Source organism: Eschrichtius robustus, chromosome 19 (genome assembly GCF_028021215.1).
Source record: "Eschrichtius robustus isolate mEscRob2 chromosome 19, mEscRob2.pri, whole genome shotgun sequence".
NCBI lineage: Eukaryota > Metazoa > Chordata > Mammalia > Artiodactyla > Eschrichtiidae > Eschrichtius > Eschrichtius robustus.
In genome coordinates this window covers 60,635,416-60,654,978 of record NC_090842.1, presented here as the reverse complement: position 1 = coordinate 60,654,978, position 19,563 = coordinate 60,635,416, and positions in this window count along the sequence as shown.

The window sequence follows — 19,563 nt, the reverse complement described above, 5'->3', positions numbered from 1 at the left end:
GCAGAAATGAAAGTTTGTGAAAGACAGTCCTAACGCTAGCACTTAGGTGCCTGGATCCAGCCATACCTGAAGTCCGTTTTAATCTTAGAACCATTATGGGTTTTTTGGTTGTTGCTGTTGTTGATAAATATTGTTTTATTCATTTACTTTGTGCTTAGATTAGTTGAGTTGATTTCAGCTGCTTACCCCTAAAAGAATCTTGATAAACTGAGAGAATATCTCCTGAGCCTCAGTACAGAGACATGTGAATGAGAGGGCAAAATTAGGAAGGGCTGCAGGAGAAGCAGGTCCTATCCGAGGAAGCAGAGGCTATCTGAGTCATAGCATATAGCCAATCTGAGGATTTATGGTGCCCAAGGAAAACTGGCATTTGTTAAACAAACATTAAAACAGGACTAAAACTTATATACACAGATGTGCCAGGCGTCTATGATCTAGGTTAGTGTTAAACTTCACTTGATGGTTCCTGGCAACAAAGGTGATATGGGAAATGTGTTTTTCGAAACGGTTTCCAATTTTTGCTAAAAGGATATGTTCTTGTTTGGGGCTTCCCTGGTGGTGCAGTGGTTAAGAATCCTCCTGCCAATGCAGGGGACACGGGTACAAGCCCTGGTCCAGGAAGATCCCACATGCCGCGGAGCAACTAAGTCCAGTGCGCCACAACTACTGAGCCTGCGCTCTACAGCCCACGAGCCACAACTCCTGAGCCCGCACACCTAGAGCCTGTGCTCTGCAACAAGAGAAGCCACCGCAATGAGAAGCCCGCGCACCGCAACGAAGAGTAGTCCCCGCTCGCTGCAACTAGAGAAAGCCCGCGCACAGTAACGAAGACCCAACACAGCCAAAACTAAATAAATTAATTAATTTTTTTAAAAAAGGATATGTTCTTGTTTGTCTGGAGAGACAAGTTTTGTTTCTGAGCTGAAGCTTAGGGGAGAGTTTTTCATTATTAAAATGCAGAGTGATCCGAGCCACCAGGAACTATGGGAGCTCGGTGGAGACACCTCACCCAGCCTGGGGGGATTGTCAAGAAGGTTTCCTAAGGAGGAGACCTCTGAACAGAGACTTGAAGGATGAATAAGAGTGAAGAAGGTAAAGAGAGGGGGAGAGAGGGCTTCCCTGGTGGCGCAGTGGTTACGAATCCGCCTGCCAATGCAGGGGACACAGGTTTAAGCCCTCATCTGAGAAGATCCCACATGCCGTGGAACAACTAAGCCCGTGCGCCACAACTACTGAGCCTGAGTGCCACAACTACTGAAGCCTGTACGCCTAGAGCTCGTGCTCTGCAACAAGAGAAGCCGCCGCAATGAGAAGCCCGCGCAGTGCAAGGAAGAGTAGCCCCCGCTGGCGGCAACTAGAGAAAGCCCGCACAACGAAGACCCAACACAGCCAAAAATAAATAAATAAAATAAAAATTTATAAAAAAAGAGAGAGAAAGGGAGAGAGAAAAGTATTCTGGGCAGAGGGAAGAGAATGCAACGGCTTGGAGGCAAAAAAAGAGCTTGGGACCTTGAGATATTTGAAAGGTACCTGTGGCTACAATGTGGAGTGTAAAGAGAGGAGGTGGGCAGTGATGGTGGAATGGTGCATGCAGGTGAGATCAAACCAGATCTGAAAGCCATGAAAGAAGTTTGGGCAATATCCTGGTAGCACTGGGGAGCCATGGCAGAGTTTTGAGCAGGACAGGAACACAATGTGTGCCTTATAAAGATTCCTCTGGTTGCTATGTGGAGAGTGGATAACAGGAGTGAGACTGAAGGTCAGAAAACAGGAAGGAGGCTGGGGTGCAGATCTGGGTGTAAAGAAGAGACGCCTGGGCCAGAGAAGGGGCAATGGAAGTAAAGGAGAGGAGACAGATTGAAAAGATATTGAGGTTCACCCATACATCAACATATTAATATACTGATATGGATAAACAAACTATGGTACACCCATACAATGAATACTACTCAGTAAGAAAAAAGAATGAACTATTGATACACATACAACACAGATGATTCTCAAAATCATTATGCAGAATGAAAGAAGACAGACACAAAAGAGAATTACTATGTGATTTCAATTCCATGAAGTTCCAGAATGGGCAAGGCTAATCTACGGTGGAAAAAAAAAAGTGTAAATGTGCTGAGGTGGGATTTGCCTGGTAAGTTCAGGGATCAACAAGGAGACCAGTGTGGCTAGAGCACAGGGATGGATGGGAAGATTGGGAGATGAGATCAGAGAGGTGATGTGGGGGAGGAAGTGGACAGTGGTGTGGAAAGATCATGTAGGGTGAATTTTTTTAGGTTATGTGTTGGCTTTCACTCTGAGGGAGATAGAAACATAGAAGGCTTTTGAGCAGGAAAGTGACATCTGAGTTAGGTCTGAATGAAGTCCTCTTTCCCCACAAGTTGGAAAGAACTGGAAGCTCTCTTGTTTACAAAACAAACCACCCAAACGAGATTTATTTTGCTCATGAATCTGCAATCTGGGCAGGGCTCAGTGGGGACAACTCATCTCTGCTCCACTTGGCATCAGCTGGGGCAGCTTAAAGACTGTCGGCAGGAATGATCTGATGCTTCCTCACTCACATGCCAGGTGGTTGATGCTGCCTGTCAGCTGAGACCTCACCTGGGCGCTGTGGCTGGAACATCTACATGTGACCTTTCCATGTAGCTGCTTGGGCTTCCTCACATCATGGCAGCCAAGCCCCAAGGGAGAGGGAGAGTGAGTGAGGAGACAGGCAGAAGTTGTGTCTCCTTTACGACCTAGCCTTGGGAGTCATGCAGTGTCAATTCTTTTCATCAAGGCAATCACAAAGTCCTGCCCAGTGGAGGGAAATAGACTCTACTTCATTTTTTTAAAAATTAATTAATTAATTAGGTTGCACCGGGTCTTAGTTGTGGCACACGGGATCTTCGTTGTAGCATGCAGGATCTTTAGTTGCGGCATGCAGGATCTAATTCCCTGACCAGGGATCAAACCCGGGCCCCCTGCATTGGAAGCATGGGGTCTTAACCACTGGAACGCCAGGGAAGTCCCCAGACTCTACTTCTTGATGGGAAAGGTCAAGCTTCCACAGGAAGAGCATGTGGAACTGGAAATATTACTGTGGCCATTTTGGAGAAATATCTGCCACATTCTTTATAGAACATTATCTTGGAGCTCTGCCTATGAGCAGCACCATGGAGGTAGAGTCTTAGGCTTTGGGATATTGGAGAAAAAAATGCTTGATTTATTGACAGGGAAATAGGGTTCAGCAACAAAACCCCAGAACCAGGCACACACCCAATCTGACAAGTCAGCATCTCTGGCTACTGTTTTCTGTACATCTGCTCAGATATTTCACTTGCTGATGTTCACCTCTGTAAGACTCACTCTCCCTACTGCCCAAGACTGGGGGGAATTGCTCCTAACCTCTCTACGGCTGCCTCTTGTGATCTGATTTTCTCTCTGCTCTCCCTTCCCCTGGCTCTGACTCCTCATAGTATGGGTTTATAAAGGTCAGCTGGCATTCCTGGAACACTGCCAGGGGCAGAAAATCCCTCCAAACTCAAGCCAAGGCCAACCTGGAATCAGATGATGGATGTAAGTAGGGCGAGGGTTCTGTGCCCAGTGCTGTTCTGCTTTGACTGGAACATCACGACAGCCCCATTAAGTGGGCTCCATTATTTTCCTATAGTTTAGTGGTTTCAGTATATGGTTCTAGAGACAGGCTTTTGGCTCCATCACTTGCCAGCTGTGTGACCTTGACCATGTTATTTAACTTCTCTGTGACTCAGAGAGTCATTTCTTTTTTCTTTTCTTTTTTTTTAAAAGTTTTATTATTTATTTATTGGTTGAGTTGGGTCTCTGTTGCTGCGCGCGGGCTTTCTCTAGTTGCGGTGAGCGGGGGCTACTCTTCGTTGCGGTGCGCGGGCTTCTCATTGCGGTGGCTTCTCTTGTTGCGGAGTACGGGCTCTAGGTGCGCGGGCTTCAGTAGTTGTGGCACGCAGGCTCAGTAGTTGTGGTGCACGGGCTTAGTTGCTCCGCATCATGTGGGATCTTCCCGGACCAGGGCTTGAACCCATGTCCTCTGCATTGGCAGGTGGATTCTTTTTTTTAATTTTTTTTAAAATTTTTATTTATTTATTTATTTATTTATGGCTGTGTTGGGTCTTCGTTTCTGTGCGAGGGCTTCCCCCAGCTGCAGCAAGCGGGGGCCACTCTTCATCGCGGTGCGCGGGCCTCTCACTATCGCGGCCTCTCTTGTTGCGGAGCACAGGCTCCAGACGCGCAGGCTCAGCAATTGTGGCTCACGGGCCCAGTCGCTCCGCGGCATGTGGGATCCTCCCAGACCAGGGCTCGAACCCGTGTCCCCCGCACCGGCAGGCAGACTCTCAACCACTGCGCCACCGGGGAAGCCCCTGGCAGGTGGATTCTTAACCACTGTGCCACCAGGGAAGCCCGAGAGTCATTTCTGAAAAATGCATTTAATAAAAAAATAATATACCCTGTGGTAGATTGGATTATTGTTTCCAAATCTCCACTCCCCTGCCAGCCAAGGGGCTCCATCCTGGAGGGTGGACAGACAAGGCTCAGACAGGCACGGTCACTACCCACATGTCCACAGGCATACATGTCCATGTGCATTTTGATGTCACACACATAGGTCTCATGTAACAGGCTGCCAGTAACACACAAGTCAGTAGCAACACGTGGATTCTGACAAGTAGACGTGTCAGTACATACCATGGTCAAGATATATGTCTTGGGGCTTCCCTGGTAGCACAGTGGTTAAGAATCCGCCTGCCAATGCAGGGGACACAGGTTCGAGCCCTGGGAAGATCCCACATGGCGCGGAGCAACTAAGCCCGTGCACCACAACTACTGAGCCTGCGCCCTAGAGCCCATGAGCCACAGCTACTGAAGCCTGCGCACCTAGAGCCCGTGCTCTGCAACAAGAGAAGCCACCGCAATGAGAAGCTCGCCCACCGCAGCGAAGAGTAGCCCCTCTCGCCGCAACTAGAGAAAGCCCTCGCGCAGCAACGAAGACCCAACGCAGCCAAAAATAAACAAATTTATAAAAATAAAAAAAAAAAAAGATATATGTCTTGGCCTTAGGCATGCCTTGATGTGAGCCTGCTTGTCGATGTTAGCATGTGGATGCTTGTTGTTGCACACACAGATAGTGACACATATCTGGGTTCTGTAAATAAGGGCACCTGTCATCAATAAAACATGTGAAACACGCACGACTATAATCACACACATGTAAAATCTTGCATGTCATGGTTCCCTATGCAGACGCTGATGTGTATGTTGGTGTAGATGCAGGTAACTGCCCCGCATCTGCACTGTGGCCGGAGTCCCCTGCTCGCGTGCTCAGCGCTTTGGCGCCCCCTGCAGGACAATCTCTCACTCGACTCTGGGAGGCCAGGAGGCCCCTCCCAGTGCCCTGAGTCCCCCACCTCACTGGCACATCCCTCCTTCAGGGTTCAGTGAGCAAGCCTCAGTAGCTGGGGCAGTCCCGGGAGATGTATGTCAATCTGTAGGGCTTCTGGTATTTGGTGGCCAGGGCCAGGGAACCCAGATTCTTGCAATGCACTGTGCAGTCCAGACCAGGAGGGGTTTCCTGGGTTCCTGCCCGAGTTCGTAGGTGCAGGAAGAATCTGTTAAGGATCATCTTAGGCTACAGCGGCTCCCATTTTACATATAAACAGCAAAAACTTTACACTATTTTAATATACTCTGAATTTTCCAGGAAAGCAACTACCTGTGAATCAAGGGAAGATCATACCCTGTTTGGGGCAAAAGTTGGTATTAGGAGTGCTCACCATGTCAGAGAATCATATCACTGACATTCTCCGTCTTTAGGGTATTTGAATCCCAGACAATCTAGCTGGTCACTCTGTTTTGGTTTCTCTCTTAATAGACATATGACTGTTTTTTGTTTAGCCCTTATTTCAAAATGTCAAATATAAAGATAAAAATTTGACTGAATCTTGTCTTCTTCACCTTAAATCTAAACTTATAATTCATCAAAAGCAGGAACATCGGGCCCTGTAATGTCTGAGAACATTGACCTAATGGAACACTTCTTATTTAATCATAGATTACAGGCTCACCATCAGTCATCCACAATTCCAAGACCAAATAGCTCTGAAAAGGAGAGATTGTTGTCTAGTGTACTTGACAGCAAAACCTGACCCGACCCGGGCCATTTTGGTAATCTATATTTATCCCACTGTGGTGGGATAAACAGCCCACATTTCACTGTGGAAATATTGATCTGTTTGATTCCAGGAGCCACCCTGAACCTAGCTGGGCTGACCTCATATATGCCATAAACACAAGCCACCTTTCTAAAAACCAAACACATGCTTCATTCCTAAACACACATGTCTAGTAAAGGATTGTAGAGTGTATTTTTCTTTTGTTTCTTTTCTAAACTACAGATAACGTATTGCAATAATTTTAAGTTAGAGATTATATGTACAAATAAGTTATGCTGTACATGAAATTTGTTTCCTGGTAATAAAAGGAATACTATAAAAATCTATTATTTTTAAAGGGGGTACTGGATTGAATAGATTTAAGATTATTATATTATATTACTAAGCCAGTGATTCCCAAGTATGGTCTGCAGACCCCTGGGAGTCTCTGAGATCCTTTTACGAGCTCCACAAGGTCAAAACTATTCTCATAAGACTACTAAGATGTTATTGACTTTCTTCTTCTTCCTACTATAAGGTAAAGTTTTCCAGAAGCTATGTGATGTCTGATGATATCATTGCTCTGATATTAACATGTAATGGATTTATCATTGCTACTTTTCAATGAATAAATAAATATTTTAAAATTATCAGTTTAAATTTATATAAGGTAAATATGAATAACTACCCGGTGGTGTGCTGGTGCCAGCCCTTACTGGCTTGGGAGAGTGAATTGTTAAATTTAGGATCATGTGTACCAGTTGTTAAAACTTTGATAGCATGAAATGGGCCATGGTGAGGTATTTACACCATAGAAACATTATATCATGGATTTTTTTCAGAAGGCTGGTTGAACAGTACACCATATTGTGTATTACCCACACAAGCAAAGACTCTCTGGGGGTCCTCAACATTTTTTAAGAGTATAAAGACGTTCTGAGACCAAAGCATATGAGAACAAGTGGTCTACCTAAACTGAAAAACAACGAAGCCGTAACCTAAGCCTGACGCGCCCCCTGGTGGATGTGATGATATACACACTCAAACATACAGACCTAAAAAGTGTGTGCGTGTGTGTTTGTGAAGAAATAGCTACAGGTAAAGGTCACATTGATTACATATTTTTAGTGTCTTGATTTTACATAATAAGAACACCTTCAATTTCTTGAAATATTATGTGCCAAGGAATGTTACAAGATTTCACATCATGTCATTTAATCCTCACACCTATCCTATAAGATAAATATTATTACCTCGCTTTGGTTTCCAGAGCCACTGAGAGTAAGTGGCCGACATAATGCCTCATCACCTCACCTTTGAATATTTTGTGTGTAATTATTGCAAACAAGGGCCGCTTTTCCTACATAACTACCTTCAATATCAGGAAATTCACATGATACGTCACTACCTTTTAAGCCTCAGACTGCATTCAGGTTTTACAAATTGTCCCCCTTTATAACAACAGGGCCCAAGTCAGAACCACCCACTACATTTAATTGTCATGTCTTATTTGACTTTCATGACCTTCACCCTTTTGAAGCTTGCAGGCCAATTATTATTTATTTTATTATTATTATTCTATTTTTTGGCTGTACCGCGCAGGATGTGGGATCTTAGTTCCCCGACCAGGAATCGATCCCACGTCCCCTGAAGTGGATGCACGGAGTCCTAACCACTGGACCACCAGGGAAGTCCCAGGCCAGTTATTTTGTAGAACATCCCTCGATTTGGGTTTGTCTGATGTTTTTTCATCATTCACGACAGGATGTACACCTCTGGTAGGAATGCCGCAGAAGGGATTCAGTCTTCTTATTGCATCCTTTCCGGTGACATGTGATTATGATTTGTCTCATTATCCATGAAATTAACTTTGATCACTTTTAATAATTTGAGCCTATTAATACCTCTCACTTGACTTCAAAGTGATATTATTGGGGAAAGGTGGGGAGGAGGGATAAATTAGGAGTTTGGTATTAACATATGCACACTACTAAATATAAAATAAATAACCAACAAGGACCTACTGTATACTATAGGTAACTCTACTCAATATTCCTTTTTTTAAAAGATTTTTTTTGATGTGGACCATTTTTAAAGTCTTTATTGAATTTGTTACTATTTTATATTTGTTTCTATTTTATGTTCTGGTTTTTTGGCCTCGAGGCATGTGGGATCTCAGCTCCTCAACCAGGGATCGAACCCTCACCCTCTGCACTGGAAGACAAGGTCTTAACCACTGGACCAGGGAAGTCCCTCAATATTCTGTAATAACCTATATGGGAAAAGAATCTGGGGACTTCCCAGATAAGAAGATAAGACTCCACGCTCCCAGTTCAGGGGGCCCAGGTTCCATCCCTGGTCAGGGAACTAGATCCCACATGCATGCCGCAATTAAGAGTTCGCATGCCACAACTAAGGAGCCCGCCTGCCACAACTAAGGAGCCTTGGAGCTGCAACTAAGGAGCCCACCGCAACTAAGATCCAGTGCAACCAAATAAATAAATAAATTTTTTAAAAAAAGAAAGAAAAGAATCTGAAAAAGAATGGATATAAGTATATGTATAACTGAATCACTTTGCCATACACCTGAAACAAACATAATATTCTAAATAAGCCATAGTCCAATATAAAATAAAATTTAAATTAAAAAAATACAAAGATTAAAAAATGATATTACTTTCATACATTGGTGTGGAATGTCTATGCAAATTAAGTTCTTTCTTAAAAAGTCCTCTGTGTAAATCCAGAAGTAAAGACAGACAACTGTTACTTTATCTTCCATAGACAATACCACATAATACTCCCCTGAGGAAGATACTTACCAAATATTGTAAAATAGATTATACTCCTGGATGGGAAGAATTTCTTTTTAAAGTGCTGCACTAGATGTAGAGAACGGACTTGAGGACACAGGGAGGGGGAAGGATAAGCTGGGACGAAGTGAGAGAGTAGCATGGACATATATACACTACCAAATGTAAAATAGATAGCTAGTGGGAAGCAACTGCATAGCACAGGGAGATCAGCTCGGTGTTTTGTGACCACCTAGAGGGGTGAGATAGGGAGGGTGGGAGGGAGGGGATATGGGGATACATGTATACATATAGCTGATTCACTTTGTTATACAGCAGAAGCTAAGAGAATATTGTAAAGTAATTATACTCCAATAAAGATGTTTTAAAAAATAAAAATAAAAAAATAAAATATCACTTCCTTGTTAACATAAAAATAAAAAAATAAAATGCTGCAACATATAAAAACATATCTAGTGCCATTCTAACCAGTTTTTCATACAATTTGAAAATCAAACTGTGAATTTTTGGGGAAAAAAGTATTCTCAAAGATAGGCAGAGAAAGTAGGATTGGGAAAATAGGCAAGAATGACTTGCAATGCTAATATCAAATCAAAGCATGGTGTAAATCTATGTTAATTAAAAGCAGGGTGATGATTTCACAGGTAAACAGATGCATATGAGGTGAGCTGAAGCCAAGTAAAAAGCTGGTTAATTTATATTGTGCATTTATTATGTGGTGAAGATAAAATTCAAATCAATGGAGATAAATGGAGTATTTTAAAATAGCATCTGACACGCCTATTAATTTGAAAAAAATTAGTTAGATGCCAACTTCACAGCCCTCATAAAATCATAAAGTGATAGGGGAAAGAATGGTATATAACAAAGAAAAGCCACAACATTATTAGAAAAAAATATAGACAAATAAGCTTAAACAGGTTGATAAGTAATGCCTTATGAAGGTATATATGAGAAAGATTTACGAATCAGATTCTATCCAAAGTAAGTATCTTCCTATTTTGTGTGTAGAACTGAAAACATTATGAGGTCAATTGATGTGTTATGAAGTACTGTGGTTTTCTCTGTGAAAGAATAAAGTCAGAAATATGGATGGTTGAGGAAAGAATGCTGGGGCAGTGGATGAGAACTGGAGATCTCTACTGGTTTCAAAAGACCATCCCTCACATGAGGATCCCAGGCTCCTTGGAGAAATGGCTGATTCCAGGTCTAGGTAAGTAAAGTACCAAGTGAGTCTGGCATATCTTGTTAATGCAAAGAATAGAGATGTTCTCAAAAATCAATGGGACATTTTTAGAAGACAAAATAGCCAGCGTGAATAGGATCCTTGTGTATAATTTTGGGATTTGTGTGTGTGTGTGTGTGTGTGTGTGTGTGTGTGTGTGTGTGTTCTGTGCTTCCACCAGGAGCACATAACATCCAGTTCTCTCCCAAGTTACCCTGTTGGCAGCCATTCATTGATGGTTACTGCTTAGACACATTCATTCATTTGAGTCACAAAATGGTAATAATGTAATTCTGCCCTTTTTTCCTACCTTTTTAATTTGGATTACTTCTATAAAGAAAAAATTCTTTCTCAATTAACTATACGCCCTGAGGTCCAGATCTTATGTGAAAGGCAAGATAAATGTTTGATTCTTCTTCTTCTTCTTTTTTTTTGGGGTGGGGGGACCAATTTTCATAATAGTGACCTGGTTCCCTGATCCTGTAACAGAAAGAGGGCTTGTATTTTCCTTTCCTGTCCCTGGAGGGAAGAAGTGTTAAAAAACAAAATTCAACTGAGTACATTTTAAAGACCTTATTGGCTTTATTCAAATATTCATGAATTCGGTAGTATCCAATCTAGCAGACAGAGGGGGTACCAGGTGCTGTCATAAATCCTGTCTGTTCCCATAACATACCAAAGTCCTTTAATACCCCAAAGGCATAGAGACTGTCAGTATAGATGTTAACCTCCATTCCTCTGCCCTTATGAGAGAGTGATTCATTCACCCACCTGAGCTCATTTAGCATATGGGAGGGCTTGATATTCAAGAGGTTGTGTTGATTAGGGGCGGTGTATCCCACCTGGAAAATTCCAACTCTTCTTGGAGGTAAGAGCCTTGGACATAAAGACTAAGATCAACTTGGAGAAGAGGGATTTCTGATAAATCTAATCTAGGACCAGATAATAATCTGATGTTGGGAGCACCATCTTGGGATATCCGATCAGTGGGTAAAGGAAGCAGGGCAGCAGGGTGAAGGTTTTGACAGGGTATAAGGTGATGTGAGAGGGGGAGAGTAGAGTCTGTTGAGACACACAGAGATGCTGTGTATTCTCATTAAGCAATCGGTCTTTACAGCATGAGGGACATGTATATTCCATGGACGACTCAATACCAAATCAGAGGTGACTTAGACAAGTTTGGAAGTTGAACACACAGCACTTGAGGGGCATCCCCTCAAGGACAGAAATCCCTCCCTCACAGAATCACTAGTTCTGCTTGTAAAAGATGAACTGATCAACATCACTAATTATTAGAGAAATGCAAATCAAAACTACAATGAGGTGCCACCTCCCACTTGTCAGAATGGCCATCATTAAAAAGTCTACAAATAACAAATGCTGGAGAGGGTGTGGAGAAGAGGGAACCCTCCTACACTGTTGGTGGGAATGTAAACTGGGGCAGCCACTGTGGAAAACAGTATGGAGGGTCCTCAAAGAAACTAAAAATAGAGTTGCCATATGATCCAGCAATCCCACTCTTGGGCATATATCCAGACAAAACTATAATTCAAAAAGATACATGCACCCCTGTGTTCATAGCAGCATTATTCACAATAGCCAAGACATGGAAACAACCTAAAGGTCCATCAACAGATGAATGGATAAAGAAGATGTGGTACATATATACAATGGAGTACTACTCAGCCATACAAAAGAACAAAATAACGCCATTTGCAGCAACATGGATGCAACTAGAGATTATCATACTAAGTGAAGTAAGTCAGAAAGAGAAAAACATACCATATGATATCACTTATATGTGGAATCTAAAATATGACACAAATGAACCTATCTATGAAACAGAAACAGAATCAAGGACATAGAGAACAGACCTGTGGTTGCCAAGCAGGAGGAGGGTGGGAGAGGGATGGATTGGGAGTTTGTGATTAGCAGATGCAAACTGGTATATATAGAATGGATAAACAACAAGGTCCTACTGTATAGCACAGGGAACTATATTCAGTATCCTGTGATAGGGACTTCCCTGGTGGAGCAGTGGTTAAGAATCCACCTGCCAATGCAGGGGACACAGGTTCGAGCCCTGGTCTGAGAAGATCCCACATGCCGTGGAGCAACTAAGCCCATGTGCCACAACTACTGAGCCTGCATGCCACAACTACTGAAGCCCGCATGCCTAGAGCCCGTGCTCCGCAACAAGAGAAGCCACCACAATGAGAAGCCTGCGCACCGCAACGAAGAGTAGCCCCCATTCGCCGCAACTAGAGAAAGCCTGTGCGCAGCAACAAAGACCCAACGCAGCCAAAAATAAATAAATAGATAAATAAATTTATTTTTTAAAAAATCCTGTGATAAACCATAATGGAAAAGAATAAGGAAAAAATATATATATATATATAACTGAGTCACTTTGCTGTACAGCAGTAATTAATAACATTGTAAACCAACTACACCTCAATTAAAAATAAATAAATAAATAAATAAATAAATAAGTAAACAAACACACACAGAAAAGAAACTGAATTGGAAAAGGACGAAAGAGCTATTACATGTCGACCAAGTTTAAAGGAATGTCGGGCGTTTATTGGTTGTGTCTGGTGGGGCTGAGAGCGCGAGTCTGTCTGAACAAATGTCAGGATGAGGCACAATTGCTGAGGTGACCCTGCCCCTCAGTCACCCCATCTCCTCCCAGGGATCATCTTCATCTTCACAGAAGCTCTGGGTGATTGGAGTGAATCACATCAGACAGCGAAGGAGGCTGAAGCCCAGGGTCCTTCATGCATTTGCTGCCCTCGTCCAGGACCCACACCTGAGCTCCTGGCTGGGGAAAGTCGTTGTCTCCTCCTTGGCCATCTGGGGGCTGGACAGGCATCTAAAGGGGGTGAATGATCGTGGCTCAGAACATTAGTGGGAATGGGAATGGGGGTGTGAATCAACGAACAAGATTGAGTCTCAGCATTGTTTAAAATAACTGAAGCACAATAGGATACTAAGAGCGATAAGCCCTGCCCAGCTGGTGTAGTAATGATAAGAATTATTTTAAGAAACTTCTGTGTTCAAATGAACATATCTAGGAAACAGAAACAGACTCACAGACATAGAGAACAGACGTGTGGAGGAGGGGTGGGGGAGGGAAGGACTGGGAGTTTGGGGTTAGCAGATGCAAACTATCATAGATAGGATGGATAAAAAACAAGGTCCTGTTGTATAGCGCAGGGAATTATCTTCAGTATCCTGTAATAAACCATAATGGAAAAAAATATGAAAAAGAATATATATGTGTATAACTGAGTCACTTTGCTGAACAGCAGAAATTAACACAACATTGTAAATCAACTATACTTCAAGAAATTTTTTTTAAAATAGGAAGTATACAGCAAAAAGAAAGAAAGAAAATTCTGTGTCTGGTATTGACACACAAACAAAAGCACTCAAAGGGGGACTTCCCTGGTGGTGCAGTGGTTAAGAATCCGCCTGCCAATGCAGGGGACATGGACTCGAGCCCTGGTCCGGGAAGATCCCACATGCCGTGGAGCAACTAGGCCCATCTACAAGGAAGAGTAGCCCCTGCTGGCCGCAACTAGAGAAAGCCCAGGCGCAGAGACGAAGACCCAACGCGACCATAAATAGACAAAAGCATTCAAAGCCCTTTGTAAGTCCTAGAAAACAAGTGCCTTTCTCTAGGTCATTTTCCTACCCCCAGCCCCTCCTCCTGCATACCTGACATTCTCTCTGTACTCCTGAAAATCCACCTCTTTCCTGCCTGTTTCCTGGGAGAGGTTCCCCGTGGCCAGATAAAAATAACACCTAGATGCTGTCAGGAGGAAGATTCAGTAAATTTATTCCTGGGGCAAAGGGGAATCCAGCGAAGAAGCAGGTGAAGACAGGAACTGGTGGGGACTTCTCTGCTGGTTCAGTGGTTAAGACTGCGCTCCCAACGCAAGGGACGCAGGTTTGATCCCTGGTCAGGGGACTAGATCCTGCATGCCGCAACTAAGACCTGGCGCAGATAGATAGATAGATAAATAAATATCTTTTTTTAAAAAAACAGGAACTGACAGCATCTTCCTGGGTTTCACATCCAGGAGCCCAGCTCCACCATCCTTGACTAAGAGCTGTGGGAAGGACAAGCCAGGTCTTGTTCAGGGGTGTCTGACCAGGTCCAGCCTGTCCTTCCTAGGGGGTTTGGAGGCTCTTGGACTGGGATTCAGGAGATCTGAGAGCTATTCCAGCCTGTATCACTGACCAGCATGGGACCTCAGGTCACTGTCTTGCTTGAATCCAGGGAGCAGGTTGAGAGAATTCAATAAATGGCCAATTGATCTCACCCTTACTGTCCAGAAACCCAGAATCCTTTAGACATGGTGGAGGCAGAGAGTCCCAACACCTGAGACAGCTTCCACTCTGCAGCCTCGGCCCTGCCTCACAAAGCCAGGCTCAGGAGCAGAAGACAGAGCCACTCCCACACAGAGAGGACCCAGGTGGGCAGAATGGGATGGGGCCTCTGAGGGAGCTGGTGGTGAGATCGGATAGTGCTGTGTGTAATGGCTTTTATGACACTGGAGAAGGGATAGAAGCAGGTTGCCAGCACAAAGCCTCATCACTGTCAAATCAGGGGCTCTCAGTGTCCATCGAGACCTGGCCTGGTCCCCGCTGCCCTCCTAACAGCACAGCCTCTGAGTCTCCCCTGCAGTGTCAGGATCTCTCTCCACTTTCCTACCCCAGGGCCTGACTCAGCTGCCCTGAGACATCAGACTCCAGGCCAGGGAGGGTGGGTTGGACTCCTCCCTCCACAGAGATGCTAAACCCGACCCTGGCCTGGGGACTGAGCTTCTCTCTCACCCTGGCTGGGATCCAGTCCTGGCCTAACTTCTCTTTTTGGTCGAGACAACCAGGTTTGCATTCCTCCAGGAAAATCCTGACACTGAGTACCAAAGAGATGAACCCCTTTATTTATTGATTGATTGATTTAGGCCATGCAGCGTAGCATGCAGGATCCTAGTTCCCTGACCGGGGATGGAACCTGCGCCCCCTGCAGTAGAAACCACGGAGACCTAAACACTGGACCCCCAGGGAATTCCCGAACCCCTTTATTAGATGGGGCAGGTAAGTTAGTGATTCTTTTTTTTTTCTTTTTTTAAAGTTTATTTATTTATTTAATTTTATTTTGGCTGCGTTGGGTCTTCGTTGCGGTGCGTGGGCTTCTCACTGTGGTGGCTTCTTTTGTTGCAGAGCACGGGCTCTAGGCACGTGGGCTTCAGTAGTTGTGGCTCGTGGGTTCTAGAGCGCAGGCTCAGTAGTTGTGGCGCACGGGCTTAGTTGCTTCGCGGCATGTGAGATCTTCCCGGACCAGGGCTTGAACCCGTGTCCCCTGCACTAGCAGGCGGATTCTTAACCACTGCACCACCAGGGAAGTCCATTAGTGATTCTTAGGAAAAGAGGAGGTGATCCCCAAACCTTCTCTGTTCTCAAGTGTTCTAACCACTTGTCTGTGACTCACTGGGGAAAATAGATATTACATCATTATATGGTTTATACGCAGTCACAGGAGAAAGTGCATTAAACAGTATAGCACAGCATTCTGTTCAGAGCACACTCTCCCGTATTCTAGTCTATTCTTATTCAAGTAAAACGTACTATTGTTTATGCCCAAGTGAATTGGTTTTACATCCTACCAGGATCCCCCAGTCTTTTCCTTGGGAAATATTGTTCTACCTGCTGCTGTAAGGGATGGGGCCAGAAGAGCAGATGGGGAAATGGTCCTGCAAGAGGATGTGGAATTACCGCATCTTCTGTCAGGAGAAAGGGGGTGGTCAGTTCTTTGCTATAGGGTGGTGATTTCTGCTTCAGAAGCCTTCTCCCTGGTCTCCTGCTTCTACTAACTCTCCTGTCCACCTTCCTCACAGCAGACAGACACAGGGAAGTTCCACAGACACAGATTTGACCACCTTCATCCCCTGCTTATGATCCCTCCACAGTGCCCCGTGAGCTCAGGATCAAACCCAGAGTATCTGAAAGCCTCACGAGATGACCAGCCCTGCCACCTCCAGCCCCTCTCCTGGCCCCACCCTCTGCTCTTAGAGGCTCCAGATTCACTGAATCAGCCACAATTCTAGCTCATCCTTGAAATCTCAGGGAAGATGCCACTTCTCCAGTATCATCATCGCAGACTTTCTCCAGGTAGGACTTGGTCTTCCCCACTTATGGCTTCCCAACCAGCCCTGACCTCCCTGAGTCAGAGGCTGGATCTGTGTCCCCAGTGATGGCACAGGATCTGCTACTGAGTTGGCACTGTGTCCTCACATCACCTAGTGTTACAGAACCAAACTTGGGCCTGCTCGCCTGTGTGCAGTAAAGCCAATCTACTGACACCAGGTTGTGATGAAGGAAAGTGCAGAATTTACTGCAGGGCGCCAAGCAAGGAGAATGGGCAGCTAGTGCTTAAAAGACCCAAACTCCCCAATGGCTTTCAGGGGAAGATTTTTAAAGACAGGGTGAGGAAGGGGGGTTGTAGGGTGCATGATCAGCTCGTGGGCATTCTTCTGATTGGTAGGTGGTGAGGTAATCAGGAGTCAACATCATCAACCTTCTGGTTCCAACTGGTCTGGGATCTATGTGCTTCTGGTCAGCAAACAGTTAACTTCTTCCACGTGGTGGGGCTTTCAGTACCTGCAAAACAGCTCAGGAACTTCCCTGGTGGTCCAGTGGTAAAGAAGCCACCTTCCAACGCAGGGGACACGGGTTTGATCCCTGGTCAGGGAACTAAGATCCCACACGCCACGGGGAAACTAAGCCCACGAGCCACAACTACTGAGCCTAGGCACCTCAGCTGGAGCGCTCACGTGCCACAAACTACAGAGTCCACCTGCTCTGGAGCCGGTGTGCCACAACTAGAGAGGAGCCCACGCGCCACAGCGAAAGATCCTACATGCCTCAATGAAGATCCCGCATGCCACAGCTAAGACCCGAAGCAGCCAAAAAAAAAAAAAAAAAAAAACTGTCAGAGTCAAATATGAGAAAGCAAGTCCTCCTCTTATACAAGGACATGAATAGTGTTACCTGTAAATGGCCTATTCGGCCGTTTGAGAAAGTATAGCAATTCAAACCCAAGGCTCTCTGACCCTGAAGCCTCATGACTGTTGAGTCTGGTGTTCTCAGTGTCCATAGAGCCCTGGCCTGGCCCTCAATGTCCTCCCACCAGTACAGCCTCTGAGACCCACCCTCTAGCCCTGCCCTGATCTCCTCTCACTTTTCCACCCAGGTCCTGACTCAGCCCCCTGGAGAGATCAGGCTCCAGATGGGGTGAGGGGAGGGGGCTGGGTTCCTCTCAAGGGATGCCCACCCCAAGCCTGCCCTGGGCAACCAGCTTCTCTCTGGAACTGGCAGGTATTCAGACCTACCTCGCCCCTCTTTTTGGTAGAGACGCCAGGCTGGGTGCCAAGCCTACCTTCAGCCACCCCAGGAAGCACCTGGGATAGAGGATGTGAGAGCTGAACCCATTATTGGGGAAGACGTGATGGGACAGCTAAGTCACTGGCTCTTAGGAAAGCAGAAGACAAGCCTGCGCCTGGAGTCTTTGCAATCGTGTGTGTTTGTTAACCATTGTATGTGACTCACTGGGAAAGATAGATATTACATCCTCATGTGAGTTAAGATTCTCTGCAGTGCACACTATTCTATCTTCCATCAATTCTCTTTTCATTTTAAAAGAACTCATTAAGATAAACTCATTGGTTTTACAACCTGAAAGAGCATCACGACCCACAGTTTGGAGAACACTTTTCTACCCTGCAGCTGTAAGAGGAGGGGAGGCCTGAAGAACAGGGGAAGAAATGGTTCTGGGAAACGAGTGTGCTATATATCCCACCCCCTTGAGAGAGGGCAGACATTTAGAACTCTGGTAACTGCATGATTATTTCTGCTCCAGAAGCATCCTCTCTGGTTTCCTGCTTCCTGTCTGTCCACCCTTCTGTCCACCCCCCTCACAGGAGACAGACACTAGGATTTCCCACAGACCCAAATCTCACCACTTTCATTCCTTGTTTAGGATGTGTTCTTGGCACACAGTGCACTCAGATGAAGCCAGAATCCTCACCAAGGCCCACAGGGTGACTGGCCCTGTCCTGCCCTCTGCCCTCCCAGGGCTGAGCCCCCTCTGAAATAGTCACAATTCTTGCTCATTCTTAAAATCACAGCTCAGATGTGCCCTCCTCCGGGAAGCCCTCCCTATCACCCTTGGCCCTTCTTCCCAGACCTGCTCACTCTGGTTCATTATTGTCTGTGCCCCAACTGGACATGGGAGTCAGAAGGAAAGGGTCTGGGACTAAGTCACCACTGTGTCCCCATCATCAGATAGCACAAGGCTGGTGGCAGAGCAGGTGCTCAGGGAATATTGAAAGAATGCATGAATGAATGAATGAAATCATAAATGGATGAAGGAATAAAATGTGTTCAGAGTGTATCTAACTCAACACGTCTTTGTGACATACTGACATACTGAGAACTGGCGCCTGAAGTTCAAACCTCTCCCTCTCTCCAGACATCTCTCTTGTCCTCCCTGTAATACTGTTCCTCAGCAAGGCCCGGTGGGATCTCATACACTGGGGAAGGCCTCAGGGTCCCTTTTTGCAGAAGGACCTCCCTCCCAGCCATCTCTCCCCTGCTTCCCCACCCCACAAACATAGGACTCAACCCTGTGTTGGGGGCTGGAAACCCAGGCTACCAACAGCATCAGGGCCCTGCCAGGAGTGAGCAAGTTGGGATGGGGCTCAGAATCTTCTCTATTCTTGAGTTTACTGATTGCCTGGCTGCATCTATTAGGAAAAATAGACATTATATCATAATGCATCTTTGAGATACATGCATCATGCGTCTCAAAAAAAGCGAAAAGAAGTATAGGCAAGTGGCTTCCCTAGTGGCGCAGTGGTTAAGAATCCACCTGCCAATGCAGGGGACGGGGGTTCGAGTCCTGGTCTGGGAAGATCCCACATGCCGCAGAGCAACTAAGCCCGTGCGCCACAACTACTGAGCCTGTGCTCGAGACCCCGCGAGCCACAACTACTGAAGCCAGTGCACCTAGAGCCTGTGCTCCACAACAAGAAAAGCCACCACAATGAGCAGCCCGCGCGCAGCAATGAAGACCCAATGCAGCCAAAAATAAATAAATTTTTTAAAAAAAGAAGTATAGGCAAAAATGTGCACTGTCAGCCTCCCTCAGGGGAGCAGCTCTTTCATCTTCTGATCCCAACTGGCTTCTCTCAGAGGAAAAACTACTCCCCTCTCCCTCAGATCTACTTAAAATCTGGGGTGGATTTTTTGTCCAGAATGGCAACAAAACAAATAAAAGTATGGT